The sequence below is a fragment of the Bidens hawaiensis genome, unplaced genomic scaffold (assembly GCF_021521415.1).
Source record: "Bidens hawaiensis isolate Kalapana, Puna unplaced genomic scaffold, B.hawaiensis_p1.1 tig00000820_1, whole genome shotgun sequence".
Taxonomy (NCBI): Eukaryota; Viridiplantae; Streptophyta; class Magnoliopsida; order Asterales; family Asteraceae; genus Bidens; species Bidens hawaiensis.
The window spans coordinates 2,886,482-2,901,520 of NW_027491048.1; positions in this window are offsets into that span (position 1 = coordinate 2,886,482).

Below are 15,039 nucleotides of genomic sequence, written 5' to 3' on the forward strand. Positions count from 1 at the left end.
ATTTTAACAAGATGACATGCATTGTGCATTTATACACAAATACTGTGTGTTTATAGAATCAAGGACGAACACTTAAATTTTTTGTAGATGAGGTGTTAACTGTTACACAAGAAGCTATTTTTAATGTGTGATCGAAAAGTCATGTAAAATATATATGACAAAAAGGACAACAATTTTGTACAACCGCAAATTTGGAATCATAACATAATTTCCTGATTTGATTTCTAGAGTGGCCCATTTCAGCTTTTTTTCAAGGCAATAATGCACAGGCTCAGATGTTTCAATCACAATGCCCCTTAATTTGGAACTTAAAAAACAGTTTGAATATATTTGGGCCCTACGAGATCTTCAAATTTGTAACTAGTACGATAAATCTAGCAAATGTATAAAGGATTGTCACCTCTAAATCAGTCATTATAAAATGTGCATAGTTCATCAGAATGACACATATGAATCGCTTAGCAAGTCTCTTAACCATTAAGTTTAAAAATGATATGAACGCAAATTTTATGTGTTTGTCCCTTCATTTGTGTTCATAACCTCCAGTCGGCCACTCACGCATCACCTTCTCACCACCTCTTCGTTCGCCAACCATTCAGGCCAAGCCAAGTCAGACCTCTTACTAGCTTAAAGTCTCTTACCCAACCATGCATACCTCATATTCATATTGGTTCTAACACTTATCGACACAAAGGTTCCCAAAGAGCCGCTATATATATATATATATATATATATATATATATATATATATATATGAGAAAGTGAATATGGGGCTGTTAGGCATCTAAGCTTAGATGCAAAACCCATCAAAACTACGTCATTTTGATTAGACGTATTAAAAAATATTGATTGTACCATTATTCTTTCCTATTTTCTCTGCATTAGTTTTAAATGTTTATCCAATTTCCTTAAATGTCTCCATTTACCTTGGTGTAGTCTCAACACACTGCTTACAAAATTCTCTCCATTATAAATTGATCAAAAGTCTTCCTTTGTTTAATATGGACAATAAGAATCAAAATCACACTACGTGTATTTACAATTTTGAAATTTACATGTTACTAAGCAGAAAATTTAATATAACATATTGTAGATCTTCATTTAGAAATGAATAGAAACTTTGAATTCACAATTTCAATATGCAGAATGTCGTCTAATGTTTATTATTTGTATTCACATAAAAGAGGTGAAAAATGATTCTCACCCAGATAATCAAAGAATTGTTTTTGTTAAATTAAGGAAAATTGTTAGTTCTATGGAGTGTAGACGAGGCCACGAGAGAACATTTTGGGTTTTAGATTATTGCTTTCATTCGTTTACTTTTTTGAAGGTTTTTATGGTGATTGAAGATGATTTGGAGCAGACAAATAGATAATTATGGCATTCAAAATGGAGTATTAACAATAAATAATAAGAATAAAATTAATTTTAAGATACATTTAATCAAAACGACGTAGTTTTGATGGGTTTTGCATCTAAGCTAGATGCCTAACAGCCTCATATTCACTTTCCCCATATATATAAAAGTTGCAGAGTTTTAAGAAAAGACTCTTAAAACACAGATCCGGCTGGGTGGACGAGCTTCCGCACGTCCTTTGGGCAAACAGAACGCTGAAGAAGGCCAGTACGGAGGAAACCCCGTTCAGCCTCACTTATGGCACTGAAGCCATGGTCCCGGTCGAAATTGGTCTACCCTCGCCAAGGGTCTTGATTCAGCCAGAAGACAATGATGCGGAGAGACGGTTGGATCTTATGCTAACCGAGGAACGCAGAGACTTAGCCGCAGTGCGTGAAGAGAACTACAAACGACAAATGCAAAAGTACTACAACACGCGGGTAAAACTCTGCAACTTCAAAATAGGAGACTACATACTGCGTAACAACGAGGCTTCAAACCAAGAGCGCCCGGGAAAGCTGGCCCCGGTTTGGGAAGGGCCATACATTATCAAAGAAGTCCTGGGAAAGGGCGCATACCGGCTCGAAAGGCTCGATGGCACTCCCATCCCAAGAACATGGAATGGAGCTCAATTACGCAAATGTTATATGTAGATCAATTCCAAAACTTGTAAAGGCCTAGAGCCACTTCTAATGGAAATGATTCTCCTTTCATAATGTGTTTGCCTTCATCCTTATGAACTTCCCACTGGTGCCGGTATTTACCGCATAAACGGGGAGAAGTAAGTCGTTACGTGTGGAAGGCGGCAAAACCCGCATAAACACAACGTTAAAAATAAGGGAAACCTACACGCAGGTATGATGTAAGTAAAGTTTAGCCATCCTTGTAAGTGCAAGTGACGGTCTTACCCGCACAATCACAAACAAGGAAGCAAAACTTCAACCTATCATCTACCACGTTCAAAGGTTATCCTAAAAAAAAAAAAAAAAAAAAAAAAAAGATAAGGAAAACCTACACGCAGGTCAGATAAGGGTAAAGTTTTGCCATCCTACTAAGTGCAAGTGACGGTACTACCCGCACAATCACGGAAGAGGAAGCAAAACTTCACACCTATTATCAACCACGTTCAAAGGTTAACTTATCCTCGAAAGATGAGGAAAACCTACACGCAGGTCAGATGAAGGTTAAAGTTTAACCATCCTACTAAGTGCAAGTGACGGTTCTACCCGCACAATCACGAAAGAGGAAGCAAAACTTTAACCCATTAACCACGTTCAACAGGTTAACTTATTCTAAACACTTGGAAAATTGCTAATTTAAACTAAGTATGCAAGTCATAAGTTTATAAAGCAAGGAACCCAAATAAAGAAATAACAATCTTATACGCAAAAAGATTTATATTTCACAAATAAATTATTACAAGAATGGCCGGGTAACTACCCGCCTACGAAAAGAAAAATAAATACATCCGTACAAGACTATCCTAGCAATGGGAAGGGATCTTCGGGATCAAGCTTCAGGGCCGCTTCCACTTGGACCCGCTCCATCAGAGGAACGAGGCGGTTCAAGGAAAGCTTTAAGGATAGCTAACCCATCATCAGCAGCAGCTACTTGGTTCACCTTCTCCACCACCGGATGCGGGAAGGCGGCATATTGATTTACTGCTTGGTCATATATGGCTTCGGTATCTACGTTGTACAAAGGGAAGTTGGATGGCGGGACGCCTTTCTCAACAAACCCTAGACCAAGCAGGAAACCGACCCGTTCCCCATCCTCGTGAGAAGCGTTGAGGGCTGCGCTCATTGCATCATCGTAAGATGTCTCTGAGAAGACCCGATGCACAACCTACATAAGAAAATATACAAGTGTCAACACCCTAATTACAAAGATAAGCGTGAAGACATGAAGATAAGACTTACCTGAGACAACGCTTCTCGAAGAAGCCATTCCTTGGCAACCAGAGCTTCTTTAAGGGCGGCTTGAGCTTGGGTGCAGGCGCGTTCGGCTTCGCTTTTGTTAAGTTTGGCAAGTAGCACTTCCTTTGCGGCAGCCTCTTCGACGCCCTTAAGCTTCCGCTCGGTGTGATCAAGCACGCCCCTCTGGTCCAGGATCTCTTGAAGTTTCTTGGCATCCTCCATCGCCAAGGCATCATGAGCACGTTGGAGAGCCTCCAATTTGGCCTTGAGTTCCTCGTTCTCCACGCGTAAAGGCTCAGCAACGGCTTCAGCCTTGGTAGCCCTCTCGGTTGCGTTCCTCGCAGTCTCCTTAGCCAGCCGAAGCTGTTCGTTAACAGCTTGGGCAGCCTTGGAGCGGGCCTCGAGTCGCGCTTGAACCTCAACCTCGAGGGCCTTGAAGGCCTTCTCCTTCTCCGCAGCAGCTGCGGCCAACTTTTGGTTCTCCTCCCGAAGAGCCCGCGCTTGAGATACTTCCTTGGCGCGAGCTGCTTTTAACTTGTCGTTTTCACGACAAAGCAGCTCGACGCGCGGCTGCATCCGGGCTTGGAGAACCCGAAGCTCATTGGTTAGCCTACCCTCCTGGTAGCTAGCCATGGCTTCCCCCAATGCACCATGGGGAGCAGCGTGGCGAGCCCATTCCACGCACTCCACAGGGGTACGAAGGGTTGTTCCTCGGCGTATGTTCCATCGCGGAACATACACTTCATTGGAATCCGAAACTGCAGAAAACAAAAAGCAGTTAGGAAAAGATGATAAAATATATAAGTGAAAAAGGGCCAAAGGAACCCTACGCACCTGTAGGGTCAATTACAGGCCGATAGCCGCCGAACCCATCACCTGAACCCAATGGAAATCCATCCAAGAGGTCAGGCAGATGGGAAGGTGGCGGAAAGATGCGAGAAGCCCCACGCGTACCTGAGGGACCGGCCATCGTTGCCGGAGGCGTAGTAGCAGCAGCCGTGGTTGCCGCCGCGGTCGCTGCCGCAGAATCTGCGGCAAAAGTAATCGCCGGCTCTGTGAAGGATGCTGTAAAAATTGCACTCACAGCCGGCGGTGACGTCATCTCGGCTGGAACAGTCGGCTCAGAATGAGCAACTGAACCAGCGGAAGCAGGCGCAGGCGCCTGGGTCGACGCCTCAGGTAGGCTGACCAAGCCTACCGTCATTGGCGGAGAGGTAGTACTCGGCCCCTCACCCTGGAATGCGCCAACATCCACACCTGCGTATAGAAGAAAAGTGTTAAAAGACTTGGAAGATTAAATTACGAAGATAAAAGCCAAGAGTTGTACTTACGGGTTTTCTTGAGCTTGAACGTACGGACGGGCGGGGACGAACCCGATGGAGCCGGTCTCTTGATGCCGGTCACCGTCGTCGTCATTGGTTCTCCGGAGGTAACAGTCGTAGCCTCCGGAACAGTGGTCTTCTCACCACCGGGGTTCCCCGCCACCTCTTCACTATCCGACTCAGTGTCAGATAGGAGCACTGGATCGGCTGTGGAGGCCGCCTTCTCCTTCCCTTTCCCGCCGGCAGCCCTCTTCTTCCGCACTAACGGAGGACCATCTGCGGATTCCTCAGAAGAAGACAGGTCAGGAATTCCAGCAGGGGGTACAGCACTGAGGGGGGGAGGAGAGAATAACGCCTTACCTGGCCGCCGGTGGCTCAGGATCTCGTGGCCCAGCGGATAGACCTCCACAAACCGATCCGCTGTTTGCTCCAGGATGGGCAACTCATTCTCGTCAAGAGCACGAGTACCCACCCGCACGGGATCGTTAGCTTCCCGCGGGTACAGGAGCGACTCCAAATTGTTCCCCGCTGAAAGAAAAGAAATAGTTAGAAGACAAACTCATATAAGCAAGAAAGACAAGACATACCATAAGGAGTAGAGTTCAAACCGTATTCGAGAAGGATGGGAACCTGAGACGCCTCCTTCCATACCCGGCTCATCCCCAACATCACCATCCCGGACTCCGCAAACCGGTAAACCGGAGATTGGACCCGGGATATCTTTGCAAACCATTCCGCCTCCTGGTAGTTTGTGGCGTGGTGGCTCGGAATGGCTTGGCCATTTTTAAACTTCATGGCAATGGGGACGGCGCGAGCAGAAATGTAGAAGAACTCCCGCTTCCACGATCGGAGACTGCGCTCGGTCGCACAAATCTTCAAACCCTTGATTCGGGTTGTCAGGGTGTACCACCCCTGGATGCACCTCCAAGTATAGAAGGTCGTCAGGCGGTCCACGTAGGGCTCAACACCCAATATCCGGCACACCCACTCGAAGTGGCGAATCTTCGCTATCGCCATTGGGTGCAGCTCGGTCAGATGAACACCGTGCCTTTCGAGGACACGGTAAACAAACTTTGTCAATGGGAACCTAAGGTTCCCATAAACAAAGAATGCAGCATATACCCCGATCTTGCCACTGGGGGCATCGTACACGGTCTGATGGGGTTCAGGAAACTCAGGCTCGAGAGGATCGAGCATGAACTTCCTAACAACATACCGGTACTGATCGCCGGGCAGAGCACACTGGCACTCGCCAGCAGTACTCCTGTCATCGGTGGTAGACTCGAGATCATGTGAAGACATCTTGCAGAAAGAAAGCGATTTCGGGAAAATGCTTGCCTGAAAAGGGGAGTATTTGCCGGAAATCGCTAAGAAGAAGAAGAGAAGGGTGAAGGTGTGAAATAAAAAAGGACCCTCTCCCCCTTTATATACTAATCGCAATTAATGCGGTGAATTTAATGCGGAGGAGAGAGAAATCGAGGGTGCAATGAAACTATGACGCGTGGCAAAAAGCAAGCTGGCAACAACTGTAAAAAGGACGCGTGCCAGTAATTTCGCGGCCACGCGCCCGGAAAATCGCGCCCACGCGCCTGAAAAAGCGTCTGGAATGACCATGTACTGTCACGTCACCATAACTTCCTGCACGTCCTGACACAGTCAGAAGAAACCGTCGCACGACGTTTCAGATGTTTTGACTGTTCTTATCCTCACCAACCTTTCGAATTTCAAAATTCAAAATTCAAAAAGATTCAAAAGTAAGCGGGAAAATACCCCTTACCTAGGCAACAAAGTAACTATAAGGCGGGTGCGGGTACAGTGTTAAGGCAAAACCCTTCACATACCTAACACCCGCAGGGAATTGACGCCAGGGGTACCTTGAAAGTAAAGTAACCGTAAGACAAGCGTGGGTACAGTGTTAAGGCAAAACCCTTCACATACCTAGCGCTCCGCAGGGAATTGAAACCAAGAAGGATCTTCTGGGCAATGCTTGCGGAAACGGAAATAACATCCCCGCATAGCGGGAACGTCGAGAACTACATTGTTTGAGGCTCCAGGATGGAATTGGTGGTTTAAACATAATTGATCACTATGTTCAAAACCACTAAAACCTCAAGGAGAATCCACACAAGTGAGACTCAACGCTCCTGACTTGCGAGAAGGTTACATACCTACCCGCATCATACCCAAAGATCAAGCAAAAAAATCGGGAATTTTTGCAAGTGACATTAGGAAACCCGCGGGAAGAATCCCCACGGAGAACCTAAAAACTAAAAACCCTTTTCAAAACCCCTTGCTTAAAGTCCAAAAGTTCACCTCACTTTATTAAACATTCATGAGAAGAACATTGGACTGGGGGGACTCGAAGAGGTAGGTCCCAGCAGAGACCAGTTGGTCCCGCAATACTCACCTTGAATAGGGACGTCTGCGCAAAGGCCTTCTGCTCCCGCAGGACCCACCATGCTCATATAATCTTACGCGCAGTACGCAAGCTGTACACGCATGGAAAGCCTCCCAATGGTGAAGTACCCCGCCTGTTCCCGCAGTTGCGGATACAAGCCATCAGGGAAGGCTACCCGCAGACAGCAGGGCTACACGCACAAGGCAATAGCTACTTCAGTAGTCACATGAAGGAATGTGCAAGGCGGGAACAATCCCGCCAAAATGAGCCAGTCCGTATGATTCTGAAAGATCTTTTGTACTATACCTACCAAGGTATGGATAGGACAAACGATCTGACCAGAACAACCCATGAGCCAATCACAGGGTGACAGCTCACCGACAACAGTATGAGGAGGAGCACCCTCTAGTACTGTTTGTCACTATTAGCCGCTGCCTACTCACCAACTCTTACTGACGGGCGTACGTAGCCTACAGTTGGTAGAATAGTGTTACTGTTGGCCGTAACCTATTCACCAACCAGCATGGCATGCGTATAATCCACAGTAGGTGGGACGTGCATAATCTACAGTTGGTGGAATAGTGCAGCCGACTTTGTTACTGTTGGCCGTAACTTATCCACCAACCAGTATGGCCTGTGCATAATCCACTGTTGGTAGAACAGGAATACTATTCAGCCGGCTGTACCTGCTTGGAAACCTACCTTCGGCTATAAATACTCCAACATCTTGGAATGGTAAGATCATCTGCTATCCAGTTATCTAGCAATCTCTTAATATACACTTATATTCAGAGCAATCTAGTCTGATTCTCACGCCGGAGGGTGGTCACAAGGAGGAACCCCCCCTTCGCAGTGACGAGCTTACGGTGTTTGTTTTGCAGGTCTCCTGAAGAACAGCCTTCTCAGCTAGACCTCATCCGTGAGAAACATTACTTAAACCCCAGATTATCTATAATCTATCCAGGGTTCACTTAGTGTTTCTTCACATGCATTGTGCATTTATACACAAATACTGTGTGTTTATAGAATCAAGGACGAACACTTAAATTTTTTGTAGATGAGGTGTTAACTGTTACACAAGAAGCTATTTTTAATGTGTGATCGAAAAGTCATGTAAAATATATATGACAAAAAGGACAACAATTTTGTACAACCGCAAATTTGGAATCATAACATAATTTCCTGATTTGATTTCTAGAGTGGCCCATTTCAGCTTTTTTTCAAGGCAATAATGCACAGGCTCAGATGTTTCAATCACAATGCCCCTTAATTTGGAACTTAAAAAACAGTTTGAATATATTTGGGCCCTACGAGATCTTCAAATTTGTAACTAGTACGATAAATCTAGCAAATGTATAAAGGATTGTCACCTCTAAATCAGTCATTATAAAATGTGCATAGTTCATCAGAATGACACATATGAATCGCTTAGCAAGTCTCTTAACCATTAAGTTTAAAAATGATATGAACGCAAATTTTATGTGTTTGTCCCTTCATTTGTGTTCATAACCTCCAGTCGGCCACTCACGCATCACCTTCTCACCACCTCTTCGTTCGCCAACCATTCAGGCCAAGCCAAGTTAGACCTCTTACTAGCTTAAAGTCTCTTACCCAACCATGCATACCTCATATTCATATTGGTTCTAACACTTATCGACACAAAGGTTCCCAAAGAGCCGCTATATATATATATATGAGAAAGTGAATATGGGGCTGTTAGGCATCTAAGCTTAGATGCAAAACCCATCAAAACTACGTCATTTTGATTAGACGTATTAAAAAATATTGATTTTACCATTATTCTTTCCTATTTTCTCTGCATTAGTTTTAAATGTTTATCCAATTTCCTTAAATGTCTCCATTTACCTTGGTGTAGTCTCAACACACTGCTTACAAAATTCTCTCCATTATAAATTGATCAAAAGTCTTCCTTTGTTTAATATGGACAATAAGAATCAAAATCACACTACGTGTATTTACAATTTTGAAATTTACATGTTACTAAGCAGAAAATTTAATATAACATATTGTAGATCTTCATTTAGAAATGAATAGAAACTTTGAATTCACAATTTCAATATGCAGAATGTCGTCTAATGTTTATTATTTGTATTCACATAAAAGAGGTGAAAAATGATTCTCACCCAGATAATCAAAGAATTGTTTTTGTTAAATTAAGGAAAATTGTTAGTTCTATGGAGTGTAGACGAGGCCACGAGGGAACATTTTGGGTTTTAGATTATTGCTTTCATTCGTTTACTTTTTTGAAGGTTTTTATGGTGATTGAAGATGATTTGGAGCAGACAAATAGATAATTATGGCATTCAAAATGGAGTATTAACAATAAATAATAAGAATAAAATTAATTTTAAGATACATTTAATCAAAACGACGTAGTTTTGATGGGTTTTGCATCTAAGCTAGATGCCTAACAGCCTCATATTCACTTTCCCCATATATATATAGAGAGAGAGAGAGAGAGAGAATACAATAATTGCTTAAGGTACATTAGGTACCAGAATACTTATATTTATGAAATCGATCCACGAAATCTCATTACAAGATCTCGAAATCGTCAATACATATCCAATTAATCATTGGTTCACCGAAATAAACAGTTTTAGATCGTTTATCAATCAATTTTTAACTTTTTTTCACGAAAACCGTTTTTGAGCGTTTTAGGTTTTTGACTGAGCGTTTTAGTATTTCGCCTTTGAGCGTTTTTGTTTTTTTGCCTTTGAGCGTGTAGCGTACCTATTCAATTGAAGAGTTGAGCTTTTATCGTATAGTTCGAGTGTAGTTTTAAATTTAATTTCAAGCATATATGATTTTAGTGCGAGCTTATATCATATAACAAATCGAACTTCGGTTTATAAAAGTTCTACTAATTAACTATTTACCAAAGTCTCAGTATGTACTTATTGATGGTTAATATGATATTAAATTAAGTAAGCTTGCTTTATGAAAACAATACTAAGGAATATATTATTTTAGACTAAAATAAAAGGTGTAGTGTGCACGAACAGGTAAATTTAACTCGAGTTTAGACAGGTTATTAAGACTACTCCCATTTGTGATCTATGATTGCAATCTTAATAATTAAGAAAAAAAAAAGAAAAAATGGCATGAAAAGGGCAAACCGATCGGTCCAGCAATTGGGATTGCAATCCCATATTTTTCTTAATAATGGCCACGTGTCACAATATGAATGGATGTGCTTTATTTTATTTTTTCTTTTTAATTCATAACAATTATTTATATATATATTTTGGTTTTTGTTTTATAACTTATTATATTTGACTTTTTAAAAAAATCTAAAAACACAGTCTTACTTAGTTTTTTTAGCATTTCGGTATAAATTTCGTTAAAAATGGAGTCTGTTTAAAAATTCATATTTTTATATAAAATTTTAGTTTTAACCATTATTGAATTATCTTATAAAATGTGTTTGATTAATATATATATTTAAAGTTTTTTATATTAATAAAAAAATATAGTTACTTAATTATATTTATATAGTTAATCAAAACTAATTATAAATTAAATTTATTTAATAAAAAAAGGATAAGATTGGGTTGTTAATGGGGGTAAAAGATTGGAGTGGGTTATAAAAATTTTATAAATTGAAGAGAAAGAAATTAATTTTATGATGTGAGATTGAGATTGTGAGATTGTTGATAAGGATAGTCTAACAGTCTTGATCATTAATTAATAACAAAAATATTGCCCGTACAATCATGGTTTTCAATTGTATTAAGAAACTCACGTGAAACTAAAAACATTCTTAAATTTGTTTTTTAAATCACATACAACCAAAACAAAATTCGATATACAACAAGAAAAAGCCAATCAAAATAAAAACAAAAGGCTATTTTTTTTTCTAATAAGCACACAAGACTATTCGTTATAATATTATTATTATACACATTAATTTAAGCTAGAAGACGATAGCATCATTATTGATCTTCCAAAGATACATTAATGAGAACACATACCCTTGTAGCAATCATCCATTTGTAACAAAACCTTTACAAAATCATCAACATCACACGGAAGCTCGAGTGGGCCCTCGTGTTCATACCCGTATTCACATTCGGCTTCTACAAGAAACACTTTGAAGAACGGATGATTTGCATGCTCGGCTTTAATCACAAACCTTTGCCTTTGAGGTCCAACATAGACCGAGAAACAACCCTTAGGAGCAATATTACACGGCTTTCCTTTGTTTGCATCTACTCGAGGCCATGATACACTTCGTTGGACAAGAGCTCGTTTCTTAGCTCCTATGCCACGAAGCGATTTGCAACGTTCCCATGCTTTATAAATAAGCCCTTTCTTTTCTTTGTCTTTAACCACATCCATTTTTGTTATCATATAAAAGTCAAGCTCAAAAAAACAACTCTAACACGGGTATCAAACACAGATATATAACAAATATACAAGAGATCAGCTAAAAGAGATAACGAGACATGTGTTAACCTCTATCGTAAGACAGATATAGCATAATCTCCATTATAAGGTCTCGTGTTACTAGTCCTTCTCCTTCTTATCGTTCCAACTTTCGTGAATATTCATCAAGGAATTCGTCGTTGACTCGAGTGGAAAAGAATATTGGAGAAAGTCTAGAGCATAGTGAGAGAGGTGAGCTAAATCAACCAACGATTGTTGATAAAAAGGGAGGAAAGAAAAAGATGTTCCAAGAGATGGATTGTGGATGTACCTCTCAATATATGACACTTTATTTCATGGCTTTTAAATATAAATATCTATTAAATATCTAAAATGTTGTTCAGTTGTAATGTTTGACTAATTATTATTAATCAGTTGTATCTTTTAAAATGCTATTGAGAAACCGATGTAAATCATGTTTAAAAAAATCGTTTCTATACATTACAAGACCATGTATACTTCTTAGCAATTTAAGCATGACTTGCGTAGTAGAATTTCAAGGGTCGGGAATAAAAATTAGAATGGTGAGAAAGATTTCTAGCCACACAAAAAAAATTCTTAAAAAATAAATAAAAAGTTATAACTCAAAATAAAAAAAAAACGAAAAAAGTAATGCTTTCTAGCCTCCCTGTTTTAACTTTTGATTTTTTTTAAATCAGCTCAATGACTTAGAGCTCCAAATTTATTTTTCTAAATATAATGATTAATTCAATCATTTTAACTAATGCTTCTAAGACTTTTTATTTTTCTCAAAATAAAGATTAGCTCAATAATCTGAATGTATGCAATACTTCTTAATTGTAGCAAAATTGTAGTTTAGAATATTATATCTAACATTTTATTGTTATGATTTATGACGCTTATTCTTTTTCAAAATTTGGATGATATATGACAATTATAATTGTAAGTGTCGATAATAAATATGTCTAATATATATGGTATCATCCACGAGAACTTTTTCAATATATTTCAATCAAGTTACTTTAAAGTCGTGTTTCAATACATTTATATTTTGTTTAGTTTTTAAAGAAATAAAGAGCAATGAAACTATTTTGGTTTTATATTTAACTTATTCATCTAATTAAATGTGAAGCGGATATAATAAAAGAAATGAAAAGTACGAACCCACTCTTTTTTAATAAGACCCATATTTTTTATTCGTCTTAGGTTACCAAAATGGTTATGCCGTCACTGGAAAAAAGAAAGTTGTTATGATGTACAACTTTGGTTCTAAAGAACAAATTTAGTTTTGATCATCAACATTTCCCTCAAGACCAAAGTTAGTTATGATCACCACTTCGGTACTAAATAAATAACAAGTCCAATTCTAAAGAGTAAAGACCATTTTTGGTATCGAAAAACTTTAAGCAACACAAAGAAACTTTAAACAACTTTATGATTCCGAAGCAACTCTTAAAACAATATTATATTTTCTCATTTGATCTTAAGTGAGTCCCAATTTGCTAAAATGGCATGATGATACTAAAATCGCCGGCACACACTCCCTAAAATATACCCCTAGCCTACGGCAATGCCAACCATGAGATTGAAAGCCATCACCCACTTGAAGATAAACACATTTATTACACACTTTTATACTGTTATGCTACAAGCTATTTGGTAAACTTTGTTTTTATTAATCACGTTATTTGTATGGTCCAGTGTCCGATATCTAGATTAAATTTTGATAATCTACGTACAAATCTCTAAAAATGTTTGGGTCGCTTAAACCTTATACACCCAACTTTCAACCATGTTATTTGCAAAAGAGGACGAAGGGACCACCAAATATGGCGGATATAGCAATGTTTGATCATTTAAAATGTTCACACATTTTTTCATGTTTTATTTTATATCTTGTATTGTAAACATGAATTTCTAAAATAGTGTATGACAATTCTGATTATTATGTACTTTTCGTTTAGCTAGAGAACATTAAACATAACTAATAATAGTCATCAAATTCAACTTCTTTTTTGTTTTTTGTTCATAAAATACTAAAAGTTCTTTTTCTTTTAATTTTCTAAAAATACTAAAATACAACTTCTTGGCCACTTTGGTCAATTGTTTAGGGCCCAAAATATGCATCTAATGGAGGGTTGTTTTCAGAGCTCAGGTGCTTTGTCTTTTGAGGTTTATTTTTGGGTGGCTTTTCTTAGGTATTACGAGTTAAGGTTACCTTTGTTTCGTATTTTTTTGTTCATTAATTTTAATATAATAAAGCTTACTAGGGTCCGGTCCCCTATTTCAAATAATAATAATAATAATAATAATAATAAAATTCCTATTTTATGAAAGTCACATCAAACAACTTTGCTTACGACTAAAAATTTTGTTGATATGGCGATATAATTGTAGATTTAAATTTAGTAGAAAAGTCGTAAATTAGTAGCGATGAAGAACTAACAAGTTAGAAAGAAGTAAGCATTTTCATATTTTAGCCAATATCTCTATAGCATTTGGAGAACACTTTCATTTCTCTAATAGTATAGTAAGGACCAACTCAGCAATAATCCGTTTCTCAAGTGTCATGGATGCCATAGTGATGACGACCATGTAATCCTTTGTTGCAGCCATGAAGGCTAGCCAATCCCATTTATTATTATCACTTGAGTTGATTTCAAGTGACAATCATAACTATCAAGACTAAGACGATTACTTAGTATACACTATCAAACTAATATATCATTGAAGATTCATTCCTATAGGTTTATATAAAACCTTAAATTAGTTGTATGCGAGACATACTAAGTGAGCACGTGCTTGCTTTATCTGTTCACAACCATTTCAAGTTACCCTTCACAAACTTTTTGTACGTTTTCTAATTAAAAAAGTAAACCTCAACGCTAGAATATGAACGAAAACAACAATTTATCAAATAATACTGGTAGAAATGAATTCAACAAACATTAGAATATGAACGAAACACCAATTTATCTTCTTCGAACTCGGATTATATTTTATCTCTAACGAATCGATTTGGGATTTTGAAAAAACCCAAATCTACTTGTTAGAGATAAAACATAACCTAAGCTCAGCCCTACTAAGAGATAACGCATAACCCTATTTGGCTATCTGTCTCCAACAGGTTGGTCACGTTTTATTACTCTTGAAAAGTAAACGAGTCAAATTAATTTGGGCATTAACGGGTATGTCATTAATAACTTAGTTATTAGCAGGCCAATACATGTTATGTTTTGTTACTCTTAAAAAACGAAACAAGTCAAACTGATCCGTTCATTAATGGGTGAATGGGGTGAAGATTAATGTTGTTACATGATGGGATCACAATTCTTGCGTGAGTCCTTTAGCTAAATGTTACTGTGAAGTGTGAAGCCAAAATTTATGCGGGTTGCCCGACATGGTTCTTGGTGTGCTCGACACGCAAATGCATGAGGACGTGCATGGTTATGGTGTGGTGGGATAGTGTCACGGACTAACTTTTTGATTATCGTTTTGCTAAAACTGTGCTTGAACGTTTGGGTTTGCTAGCTAGTCCCAGACTTTATCAGGCACACCCTAGCGGGAAAGAAGGTGAACATGTCTCATTGTACGTGC